Raw genomic sequence first — 13872 nt, 5'->3', positions numbered from 1 at the left:
CCTTTAGACCCTCTGTGTCCTAGCTCTACAGGTTTTCGTAGCTCCTACGGCACACGGATACCCTGCCTGTCAAACAAGGCTCTTGGGCACCTGTGTTCCTGATGCTACAGTTTGATTAGCATCTCACTGGAGACACCATTTTCCTTTGCTTTTCCTAAAGAATCCCCTCTATTTCCTTAATGTTTCTACCATTGATGATATTAATTTTTATTTGCTCATTGTTCCTTAATGCTGCCTACAGTGAAAAACTCAAAAATTTCCTCTTATTTTTATACACTGACTTTATTCTCATTGTCCTAGGCAGGTATTGGAAAAGTATGCAGCTGTTCAACCAGTGTCTCAGAGTCAATAAATGGATCATAGTTTGTGTAAGGATGCTCCCCAAATAAACCTGAACTCAAAAGAGGTTCTGATTATGGTTCTATACTAACCGTTCTTTAATATTTTTGGTTTATTTTAGTAACTGCCATGTTGCATGCCAGACAAATAATTCAACACTCAAGTATTCCTGTGGGTGTTTTGAGCAAGGCACGTTTGGTATATGAAGACTTTGATAACATTGTAAACATGAGAAGTGTATAGTCTTTTGGTGATGGCAGGGAGGTGCGTAATTACAACACTGTGTGGTGAGTTCAATAACACAGGGACATATGCTGCACCTGACTGAGGAGCAGGTCTGCCCAGAGGCGACCGAGGAAGACAGCCTATCACTGTGGTATCAGATACCCTGCATTTTGGGATTTTGATGCCATGTTATATGGAATGTAACATAGTAAAACCAGCATGGATTCTAATATCTGGGAAACCCAACTTTTGAGGCGTATTTTGCTGTTTCTTGTCTAGGAGATCCAGAGAAAACTGCACAAACCTGATGGGATTCAGTTTCCACTTTGCAAAGGAGAACAAGACTCCATCATAGGTTTATTGAAGGGACCAACGAGCATGCCAATCTGGTGAGGCTCATGATGGCTATTTCCTTTTCTCTCCATTTCCTATCCCTAACTGTGAAGTGTGGAGGTCTTTATGCTACTGCAACGTGGTCTTGCCAGAGTAAACTACTGTTTCCCATGGAGGCTGTTGTGTGTTAAATGAAAGATATTTTGCTTGCTCATGGCAACTCCTGCAACACAGTAACAGTTGCTCACCAGCTATTGGGGTTTCTCAGAACTTAGTGAGGCTTCATTCTTAATGCTGTCAGCCTTTAGGCAGTTTTTTTGTAAATTTATTTTCTTATTATTTTATGTTCATTGATATGAGGGTCAGATGCCCTGGAACTGGATTTACAGACAGTTGTGAGCTGCCATGTGGGTGCTGGGAACTGAACTCAGGACCTTTGGAAGAGCAGTCAGTGCTCTTCAGCGTTGAGCCATCTCTCCAGCCCCTGCTGTCAGCCTTTAGAAGGGTTAAAGCCTTCACTGTGAATATCTCTCTTGTGCTACTGAGCTTGCTGGGAAACAAAATACACGCAGTAGCTTTTTCTCTAGTTCTTGGACTGATGTTATGTGATCAAAGAAGTCATTATTTATTTGAGTACTCGGTTCCCTCCTTGGAGACGTGGGAAACTCAGAAGAGCATTATGAAAGGAATAATGGGTTTTGCAGTAAATATAAAGAGATTGTAATAATTATTAGGGTTTTGTGGGAAGAGCTGAATTAGAAGAGAGAAATTGTTTAACACTGGTTCCTGTCAGGAATTCTCTCAGCTGCTGTGAGCTACACAGTGTGGGCCATTAATCTACTCTGATAGCCTATTTAATGGTTTAATAGACATATTTAGGTTACCTATTCCTTTTGTACTGTGTTTCTGTGTACACTGATTTAGTAATTTTTAATTACATAGAATTTCCATGTACAGTTTCTCTGTCTGGAGGGTTTCTCACTTGCATGTCTACAGAGATACTCTCTTCCCTTCCCTTGTTAATGCTACTTGAGTGAGTTCTCCAAAGACCTTTGGAAGTAACAGGTCCACTGTTTTCCTCATTCATCAATTATTGTCCCTTTCTTTATATACCCATAGTGCCACACGTATCCCCATTCACTTAACTGTGTTTGGAATGTGTCTCTGAGGATTGGAGTATCAACCTTAGCTAAAAATATGTTTTGGGCCCTTTGATTTACATATAAAGTAAGTCCAGATATATCCACTGGGCCTAGGGGTGGCCACCATCAGCTGTTCTCTGCATTCTCACCTGCTTTTCTTTCTCTTTTTTTTGTAATGGTCTCCATCTGTTGCAAAGAGAAGCTTCTTTGATGAGGGTTGAGAGCTATACTTTATTATGGGAGAAAGGATACAGACTCAGAATACAGTTAGGGATTACTCTGGTCTAGTAAAATTGTAGTGGAAGACTCTTCTCCAGAATCTATAATTTGGAAGTTGGGTAGGTCCCCAGGGCCAGGCATAATTTCCCTCCAGCTGAGTAGGCCTTCAGTCCGATTAGACTGTTACTGGTTACTGCCAGTATATGAGTGCCATTGTTGTACCTTTAGGTGCAACCTATCTTACAATGTTGGTCATTGTTGTGATTCCTCGGAATCCAAGCTGTGTAGGGAGCCTCCCTCCATTGACGGTGCATATAGTACCCTTTGGAATTGTGAGAGCTAATCTTCAGGAAGGAGATTTCAGGTCAGATGCACCTCAAATGATCTGAGTCCTGTGTTAAATATGAATGGTGACTTTAACAATAGGGTCTTACCATCAACATCCAAGACTTACTTGCCAAAGCCAATAGCTTATGTTGTTGTGGAATCTCTTGGACTCCCCTGACCAGTAACTTGAAAGGAGATTTCTCATGTCTACTACTGGGAGTTTTTGAGATAGCCTTTGTCTCTTCAGGAGAGTATTGTTAGCCCAAGTGTTATAACTTCATTCATATGCATATACACATGTATATACACATACTCATACGTATTACATGTGATTTTGGGTGAATAAAAATAATGTGCCAGGAAGAGGAATATCTGAGTCATGTGGTATATTTATCTTTAGTCTGTTTTTAGAATCATCTAGACTTATTTCCAGAGTAACTACACCAGATTACAACATAACTCTTGAAGTCTTGATACATAACTCTAGACTTCAGAGAACAACATGGAGGAAGAGGCAGAAAGATTGATTATAGGAATCCAAGGACAAGAAAGTCTTCTCTGGAACCGCATCTCCAGTAAATGAGAGTGAAGTTACATACATGATACCTCAATAGGAGTGCTTGAACAAGACTTGAGAAATGGCAACACCAACAGACAGGCTATCATGTAAGGGGGTATTTCATGGGGCCCTACCCCTAGATAAATAATTAAGGCAACTAAGGACTGCTGAGAGAGGGAGAATCAGACACTTGCAGTGATGAGTCTTATAACTGGTTATCAATCTAGTGGTCAGACCAGAATTCATACATATACAAGCAACATTGAGCATACTCAGCTGGTTGTATTTATATATTTGTGCATTACACATACATCTACCCTTTTGCCCAAACAGCTTTACCTGCAAATGTTCATTACAACGAATCATTGATCTGGTTCCAGACATCTGGCTTCTCTTACACTATCACTGCTGGATCTTTACTGGGACTCCTCTCTGCTATCTTGCTTTTTTCCCACGTCATGGAGACCTGTACCTTTGGTTCCACTGGACCAGCCCCTTCACACACACCAGCATCTCTCAGATGGGGTAGATGTTAGGGTGGACAACTCAAAGCCCTGAATCTGGGTTCGGGTGGTAGCTAAGTTGGTCAGTCTGTGCTTCCCTGCACCATAGTCACCAGTACCAGATAGTTCACTTCACCCAGGCAAGGGGTAGGGTCAGCTCTCCCACACTCACACCATAGGCTCTAGCTCTGTCTCATCATCTGGCTACCAGGACCAGTTCTCCAACACTGCCCCAGTGAGGGGTGGGACCAGCTCAACCATGTGCCACAGTAGGCCAAGGGCAGGGCCCGCTCTTCTGCCCTCAAGCCCTTGGTATCTCTCCCAACCTGCCCAGGCATGGGGCAGGACCAGCTCTCCTGTGACCAGTGAGGAGCAGGACCTGCTAAGCATGGCACTAGACCATGGGCATGGCTTAAAGTGACAGCCCAGACCATGGACATTCACATGTCTTTGATGGTTACATGGGCATCAGTTCAGAATCTGGCTTCAGTAGGACCACAGACCCAGACATAGACCTTGGTGGTAGCCTTGGCCATGTTCATCAACAAGACCCTGGCCAGCAGTAAGGTCATGGACCTACACATGGCCCTCAGCAGCAGAACTGGATATCACCATAGCCTCAGGTGGCCGTACAGGCCACTTAGATCGACATGGTCCTCAGGGGCAGCACAACCCTCAGATATCAACACGGCTTCATGTGGCAGCCCAGACCATATGCAATGGTGGTAACTTGGGCCTTGGACATCAAAACAGATCCCCAGCTGCAGTAGGATTATGGACCCAGGTATGGCCCTGGTAGGCACCCTGGGCTCAGATATCACCATGCTTCCAGGTGACAGCACAGGACACTTGGATCAGTTTGCCTCCAGCCCAGCAGTATGCCCCTACCCCTGGACACCTGCATAACCTCAGACAGTAGCACAGCCAGTGGAAATTCAAGCGGCCCACAGTGGCAATATGGGCCTTGAACATCAACACAGACCCTGGCTTTGGCAGAGCCGTGGACCCAGACATGGCCCACGGGACACCTTCAGCCAGAGCATCACTATGGCCTCAGGTGACAGTGTGGCCCCCAGTGGTGGAATAGTCCCAAGACATCAACATGGTTTCAGATGGCAGCGCAGGTTCCTCCTATTAGCCTGATCTTCACTGCCTTCACTTCTCCAGTTCTACCTCTCCCCACAACTCACCAATCCTCTCTGCTTCCTTTCTCTTCCATCTCTCCATTATGTACCCTATCTTCCCCATCTCTCGATTTCATATTTGTTCATCATAGTGGCACTGCTACCCCGGCCCTCGAGAGCCAGGGTGGGTCCTAGCTTGAGACTTTTTTCTTAATAAAATCATTTGAAGTGGGAAGACTCACTTCTAATCCAGATCTTTGAGATCAGAAGGTCTACCTTTAATCTAGACAACACCTTCTGCTAGCAGCCTATATAAAGGGCCTGGAAGAAGGAAACTTGCTCTCTTTCTCTCACTAGCAAGTTCATTCCTTCACTGGCATTAAAGCCTACTTTGGGGGCTTCTGACATATGCTGAAGACAAGCTGAGACATCAGTCTTGTGGGCTCAGCAGCTACTGGATTCTTAGATCCTCTGTTGGTGGGCAGCCATTGTTGAAATAGTTGGACCATAGCCTACATGTCAATCTAGTAAGTGCCCTTTATTTCTCTCTCTTTCTCATGGTTCTATAAGGTTTGCTTCTTTAGAGAATCCTGACTAATGTATTTGCTATTTATTTTATACATAACATCTACTTTCTTTTGAAGGAAATAGAAAACACTAATTCTTTTAAGGGCACATTTGGACATATAGAATCTTAAGTATAGAATCAATTATACCTCATATAGTTGATGTTTCTTTGTTTCAGTTTAAAAGATGAATAATTGAACTGGTTGATTAGGTAACCCATATTTGATAGAAATTCATTCTGGGGTGTTTTAATGTTTTGCCCCAAGTTTTCAAATTTCTTTAATTTTTCAAGGTATTTTGATTTTTTTCCATGAAATCCCTGTGAACAATGGGCTTGTTTCATTTGTTCATTCTCTTAAGGGAAGCAACTACTGTGATATTATCTGACAAATGAGAACATGCAGAGAAATTGAGTAAGTCTCCACTAGGCATAGAGTTGAAAGTGTCTCAACTGACCACCTGTGTCACTAAGAGAGTAACACAGTTAATGTGGAGTTAAATATATTCTATTTCTCTATCAACTCATTTCTAATATTTATAGCACTATCTCCATGTGGCAAAGAACTTGGGGAGAGGGAGGATTCTGAGTTTTGGGCACATGGAACAACCCCAGCAAAGACAGTAGTATGGAAAGAGTATTCAGGTTGAGTGAACAATGAGGTATTTGTGTGTGGGGGAGGGAGTATTAGAAAATGACAGGTTAGTTTCTGCAACCATTATTTGGAACTTGAAGTCTCTGGAAGATTCTGCTTACAGTATGCATGAGCTGACCTCTGAGATGAAGGCCATGCTAAGTCCATTAATTTACACATGGAGTGCTAATGGGGAGCCCAATTAGGCAAGCTGCCTAATTGCTATGCTTTGAGACACTCAAACCACAAGAGTATTCAAAGTGTTATTTCACTTATTCATATAGGCATATAAACTCTGATGTTTTAGACATAAATGCCTTTGTTGTAGGCTGATTAAATAAATAGCTTTCCTTGCATTTTTTAAGGGTAAAATTCATGTGTTGTGCTTGATTATCTTTTAATTAATTAACTTTTTTATGATAAAGACATAAATTTGAGATAAATTTGATTTTTTAAAAACTTAATTATTTTACTTTATATGTATGAATATTTCACTCACAGGTATGTCTGTGGAGTGTGTGCTTGCTTGGTGCCCATGGAAGCCAGAAAAGGGCATTAGATTCTCTAGAATTGGAGTTATAGTTGTGAGTTACCATTTGGATGCTAGGAACTGAACCTGGGTTCTCTGCAAAAAAAAAAAAAAAAAAAAAAAAAAAACATTCTTAACCACTAAACAATCTTTCCATCCTCAAAATATAATTACTTTTAAGAATATTTTAATGGAAGGCCTGTAACACTAGCCAAGTCCTTATAGTCAAGTTATGCAATGATTTGCTCTTGCAGAATTGTAGGCTATATATTAATGCTTGCTATGTTGAATAAGAGAAATTGTAAATATGCATAATACTTGAATAATAAAAGCAATGAATAGGAAGTACCATTATTTCAAAAGGCATTAGTTCAATAATAGCATTCTTAAGACATGAGATCAGAGTTAGAAGGAAGTAGATTGTTAGTTTGTCAGTACAATGAATGGTCATTTATTCACTCATCTATCCATTCATTCAAACAACAATACACCCTTATTGCACACTTATTTTTAAAGATTTATGCATGCATACTGTATTTGTTGTATTTACATTATTTCTACCCTCACTCTCTAACTTTTCCTTTGACTGTTTTACCCCTTCTCAATTTTATGAGCTCTTCTTATGATTGTCTGACATGAACACACACACATGTATGTATAAATACAACCTTCTGAGTTCACTTAATGTTGCTTATATGTACATATGTTCAGGGCTGATGACTTAGAGTTGGTAAACCTATGAGGGGCTCATCCATGGAAAAGACTGATTCTTTCACTCAGCAGCTGTTGTCTTGTAGCTCTTTATCTAGGCATGGAACTTTGTGAGGTTTACCCCATCCACATAGGCAATATAAATGATGTCATTGTGTGGGTCTTTAGGCAACCATGCTATTGAGATTTCATGGGTTCAGCTTTCTTGTCTTCTCTAGGAGAAACTTGCATCAGGCATCCTGGACCTCTGCCACTTACTATCTGTTAGACCTTCTTCCTTGGAATTAAATAATTTTCATGTTCTAAGTATAGTCTCAGCTCAAGACCCATGGACTCCCACCTGCATATTTGATAGGCTGTGAATTGAAAGTACTCAAAGGAAAAAGAATTGTGTGCCTGAGGTATGTAATAGTCATCATTATGTAAGCAATAACATGTAACAACTATTTAAACAGCATTTGCTCTATTATTATATGTTATATGTACTATAGAAAAGTAAATTAAATTCAGGGTAGGAGGTATTTTGGGTTAAATATAAATATTATCTCAATTTGATAAGGGACTTGAACACCCACAGATTTTGGGTACCCTGGAGCATTATAGCATCAATTCAGCTCAGATACCAAGGGGCAAATACACTGTGCTATTTTAGTGGTAAAATGAACCACATAACACTCTTGTCTTCATGAAGCTCATGCTGGGTGTATTATTCAGTGACTGCTGGTTCAAATCATCACAACCTCAGTGTCTAAAATTAGCATAGGTTCATCATTATATAATTTTGTGAGCCAAAAACTAAACATCATCTCACTGGCTAAAACAGAGGTGCCTGAAGAACTGTGCTCCTTTCTAGTGCCTGTAGGAGGGAAGCTGTTTCTTTGTCTTTTTCATTCGCTACAGACTGCTCCTGTATTTGGCTCATGAGCACTCCCTATATCTCCAATGTTATATGCTTAATTCATTTTTTTTTGTTTTTGATCTCCAGCAAAATATTCAGGATTCATTGGACATCATAGAGCCTTAATAATTTGAGAAGTACATGAAAAATACAAATCTTACCCACTTACATGTACTTGTTTTTAAGTTGTTCTATTTATTAATGGAGTCAGATGTTGGGATGAAAACATACTAGATCAAATCAGAGAGGCTGAGAAGCAACCAGCTGACCTTCAGACACAGCAAGAGAGCATCTTTCCAGCCTTCCCAAGCCTAAAATAGACTGTGAAACTCCGAATCAACCCCTACTACCCCTGTGCTTATCTCTAACTGTATTCCTGGCTCCTCCATAGTCTTTATGGATAATTCCAGTCAACTAGTTAGTTGCTGGCTCCATCCCCTGACCCAAGTTGATTTTATTAACAGAGGCTCAGGGATTCACAGTGCAATAAAAAAATCCCCCAAAATATAGTGGTGTTGGAGCACAATCAGGAAGAGCTTTAAAGTGCTTCAGGTAGCCAAGAGGGTCAGTGTGGAGAAACAGTAATCTGATTATCCATCAAATTCTAATGTTATTTGTTTGTGGGTGTGTGTGTGTCTGTGTGTGTTTGTACTTTTCTGTGTAAGTTGTAGGTAATAGTGGCAGTCTAACATCCATAGCCTATCAAGTGGAAATAAAGTAAAATGATTTAATCTTTTTACAAAAAAAAATGTAATCTTAAAAACCTCTAAGAGCAGAGGAAGGATCAAAATAAATGGACCACAATTTCAGAGGAATTTAGTCCATTGTGAGATGACCCATATTTTCCCCCTTGAATGTGTGAGACGGACTTGGCTATACCAGACCAATAAAGACATTTCAAAGGAAAGAATTTTGTGGTGATATTCTGTTTGTTTCTGACAAATAAAGCTTGCCGGGAGATCAGAGGGTGAAACTAGCCACGAGTTAACCATAGAGGCCAGGCAGTGGGGGCACACATCTTTGATATCAGCACTTGGGAGGGTGAAGCAGAAAGATCAGGAGTTCAAGGTCACCCTGAGCTACATGAGATTCAATCAGTCTAAAAGAGAAACTAAGCTAAGCAGTGGAGTCTCATACCTTTAATCCCAGCACTAGGGAGGTGAACACAGGAATATAAGGCAGGAAGAGATAGGAGCGCATGGCATTCAGTCTGAGGATTTCTTAAAGGTAAGAACTCTAGTGGTTGGTTGTTCTGCTTCCTGATCTTTCAGCTTTCACCCCCTAATATCTGACTCTGGGTTTTTATTAATAAGATGAGTTAGGATTGAGCTACAGAATTGTTTAAGTGTTTGAGCTGTGGAAGGCATGAATGATAAGCCCCAAACCTACAGAACTTATTGTGTTGCTGTGGATAGTTAAGATGGATGAAACTTATAAAAGCAGACTGAAATTTTCCATACCATTGCAGTGCTTATGATTGTTCCTTCTCTATTAAATAAGAAGTTTCCTCTGAGCAACTATTTGGTGAAATAAATGCCTAAAGAGCCAAGAAAAGGTACTCTGAAATGTACAGTCAGCCCTACAATTCATGGGGGAAGTTTTGATTACAGAATGCTTGAGGGATTTCAAACTTGTGCATACTCAAGTATTTTGTATAAAATGGTATAGTAGTTGTACAAAATCACATACATTTCCCATATACTCAATACTGTCTTGATTATAATATCAAATAAAATATACATGCCCTATTAAGTAGCTGGTATACTATATTGTTTAGAGAAGAATGTAAAAACATCTTTACATGTTCAATCTAGAAATTATTTACATGTTTGACCCAAAGCTTATGGAACTCATTGACATAAACCCTCTGAAATTCTGGGTGTTCTAGAGATAGAGATTAAAAATTATCCATCAACTGGGCGTTGGTGGGCATACCTTTAATCACAGCACTCGGGAGGAAGAGGCAGGCATAACTCTGTAAGTTTGAGGTCAGCCTGATCTACAGAGCCAGTTCCAGAATAGGTTCTAAAGCTACACCGAGAAACCCTGTCTCAAAAACAAAAACAAATAAGCAAACCTCCAAACAAACAAACAAAAAAACCCACTATTAATCAAATTTTAAAAATAATTTCTGTAGACTTAAAAGTTTGAAAATAAAATAATAAGAAATCATACAATATTTCATATTACTAACTAAAAGAAAAGAGGTCTGTTTTCTTTTAAAACTGGTCAAATACTAGCTGGGTGTTGGTGGCACAAACCTTTGATTCCTGCATAAAAATATTCTATTTCTCTGAATCTCACTTTCTGTTTGGATCGAAGACTGAAATCTATGCTATTATTTAAAGACTTTATATGATTCAGAAACATAGGATATATTAATCTATCATTTCTAATAAATATTTACTATTTTATTAAGAGACATGGAAGGGATTATGATTTAATTATCAAATGAAAAGGCCTTGAAATCCTTCAACGAGAAAGATTATACAAACAGACATAGTAGGGCAAACTAGGCTAATCATCATGTTGTTTGTGAGAAAACAGCACTGGGATTCATTGCAGTAGTCCATTATCAGACAGCACACTTTTCATCTAATTGGTTTTTAAGCAGACATTTTTGTTTTTAATGCTGCATGATTCTCGTCTTATTTAAAGTTTAAAATGGCTTGCTGTGAGATCATTAATAAACATTCCTGTTAGGGATGATTTTTTTTTCAGCTCTTCCTGTGCAGAGAGCAGGGACCAATACAATAATAAGGAAGAACACAAACATATTCTCTCTTCAAGATATCTGTGGTCATAGGACAGGCTCATTAATGTTGTCATGGCAACCATCTCCTCACAGGTTACATGCCTGTGAGCTTCTACTAAGATGCAAATTCTAGCTTAAACAAAGCAAGCTAACTCCAAAATGACATGTCAATTTTCAAGGGCGTGTGGGGTGATGCTGAGGGCTTTATTTCTTCCATATGCATTGTGTAATTTAGAAAGCTTACTTTTTTCTTTTGTCATCCGTGTTGGTTTTTATTTTGCCTCAAAGATGTCTTGCCCAAAGAGAAAAGGAAAATAGATGAAAATGAGCTTTTACTGTGCTTCTCTTTTCACATTTATTTAATTCTTGGTTTTGCCTTACAATCCTTCGTAAGCCAAAGCGTGTAGAAAGGGACATAATTCAGTCCAAAAATACAGCATCATCTAGTTCATGGAGCTATCATCTAAGCTCAGATCCGTTCTTTTCCTGTCTGTATTCACTATGGTGCTGTTTTAAGGACCATAAGCCAGGAATGGAGAGAGATAGAGACACACAATCTAGCTACACTTCAGATCTTGTTGGAGATGGAGGTAGATCCTCCCTTCTCCAGTCTACACATGTTAACCCTGGCCCCTGGGTCTACTGGTGCTGTCTCTGTTCCATATAGGAAGTAGTGGAGGGGTGTTTCTGATTTAGACTTCTTTTTGAGAAAAGATGAGAAGTTAATCAATTCAGCCACAGCCAGCTCTCCGTCGGGGTTGTCTTTCTAGCTGGTGTCATTGATGTGCCTCAGACGTCTTTGGTGTCTCCTGCTGAAGCGGTGAAGTTGGCTGTTTCTTTACTTCTGCTCTGAGTGCAGAGGATTTTCTTTCATTCTATTCTTGTTCTACTTAGTACAGTTGGTATTCTAAGGTCTTCTAATTGACTCTGTCTTAAATATGCCAGGCAAGATAAGGCAAGCTGGTATTCTTCACCATGATCCTGGAAAGATGTGGAACTTGCTTTGAAAGTTAGGGATTTGGGTACAAAGGTAGAAGTCTCGCTTCAGACCCAACATGCAACCAGTTTTGAATGTCAGTGGGCACTGTCACAGGTCAATACTACAGAATCTGTAAAAGTCAGTGTGAAATCACAAGGGAAGCCTAGTAAGTAGAAAGGGAACTTACCTTTAAGGAATGTATACATTAGTCAGAGGAGAAGGAAATGTGACAATTCAAAAATTCGACACCAAACAGTGTTACTAGTCAGTACAGGCAGTGTTATGTCTGTTCATTATGGTAAAAAAGAAAACAAACAAACAATTAGACACATTTTTTCAAATTATACAGGTCTAAAATAGCATAAATTAACTTCTGGAGAGGACAGCAAGGGCCATGTCTTTTTTATTCTTAAGTAAAATGAAGAACTTGCAACATTATGAGAAGCCACTCATCATTTTTAGGCAACTTAGTGATATAGTTTATTATACTGTTGAAAGGTCCATAGGGCTAGTTTTGTATGGAAGGTGTACTGTAGGCAAGACAAGTTACGGCAATAAGATACACTGAAGGGTGATTTAATGGTTCAGGCAAATTAAGATGCTGACTTGGGTTTGTGGGAAGAATAAAGAAAAACAGGCATTTCCAGACATACTTTCAAAGATGCATCAACAGTGTTATTATTGGATAAGACATGGGTGATGGATGAAAAGGTCTCCAAGGTACCACCTTAGATTTTTATACAGTCACATGGTAGATAACCATATTGCATCCCTAAATAGGGAGTAGATATGAAAGACAAATTAATTGTTCCAATTTGCCATATTATATTGAGATTATATTACATTGTGTAAGTGTGTAAAATCCCATATATTTACGTGTGTGTGTGTGTGTGTGTGTGTGTGTGTGTGTGTGTGTGTGTACATGTATACGCAGAATCACCATTTGACTGAAATGAAGAAACTGAGAACAGTTAGTTAACCGGGAGCTTATAGAAAGCTCTCAGACTATTGGCATCTGTTTGAAAATCATGTATTTAAAGAAAAAAGTTTAAACTTCTTTATTATCAGGGATTCTATTTTAACTATACAATAGTGCATGTGAGTTTTCTTGAGGGGCTGGAAACAAATACCTGTTCATCTCAGATTGATAAATAGACTGATGACAGATTAGACAGCAATTCTGCCTTTCTAGCTTAGCCAACCAGTGAGCTTACAGTTCTTTGGGTGACTCAAGAGCAGCTATAGCACCAAAAGTTCACTCCAGCATTGGGGATAACTCATGAAACCTGAACTTCTGGAGTTCCCTCAACAGCTTGCAAGAAGCTGGAGAATTTCTTCCTCCCCAGCAATCAATCACTTACTGCTTTTATAACCTTAAGGAGGAGACTGGTAAATCATTTTCAGAGACTGGCAAATCATTTCTGAGCCTTGAATGCTTTGTTGACTTTGTTTATCATAAGTCTTTTTCCTTCATCTTGGAAAAAATGTTTTGATTTGCAGGACGTTGCTACACAGCAGTCCATCCCTTTCCCTAGCCTTTGTTATCATCTCTATCCACTTTCCATGGCATTATCTGGCCTTAAAGATGGTCTGCTTATTTTTCTCCATCTATGAGAGAGCACCGAATCACTGCATCACAGCAAGTCACTTATTAACAGCAGCTTGGCTGCTTGTGAATCTCTGCAATATATCACTAATGCAGACCCGAAGTTTCTGTTCAGTTCTAACTGATGCGGCAGCACCCATAATCAACGGGCATCAACACAATTGTTTAGAGGGTAATCTGGTAGGTATGTTTTATCAATTTAATCAGGCAATAGAGGTTGTTTCCTTGCTAGGGGAGTGACCTCCCTAACTCTGTCTCTTAGCTCTGGCTTATAGTATCAACTATGAGTTTCTTCCCGTGGAATAGACTTTTCATGGAATTAGAAAGCAAACGGTTGTGTCTATAGAAGTTGTGCCACTATTTATTTCACCAGCAGACACGTCTCGCCTGGCCTGTTAGTAGTATAGTAAACAGGATCCATAAT

The sequence above is a fragment of the Myodes glareolus genome, chromosome 8 (genome assembly GCF_982192425.1).
Source record: "Myodes glareolus chromosome 8, mMyoGla1.1, whole genome shotgun sequence".
NCBI classification, from domain to species: Eukaryota; Metazoa; Chordata; class Mammalia; order Rodentia; family Cricetidae; genus Myodes; species Myodes glareolus.
This window is presented reverse-complemented; position numbering follows the sequence as displayed.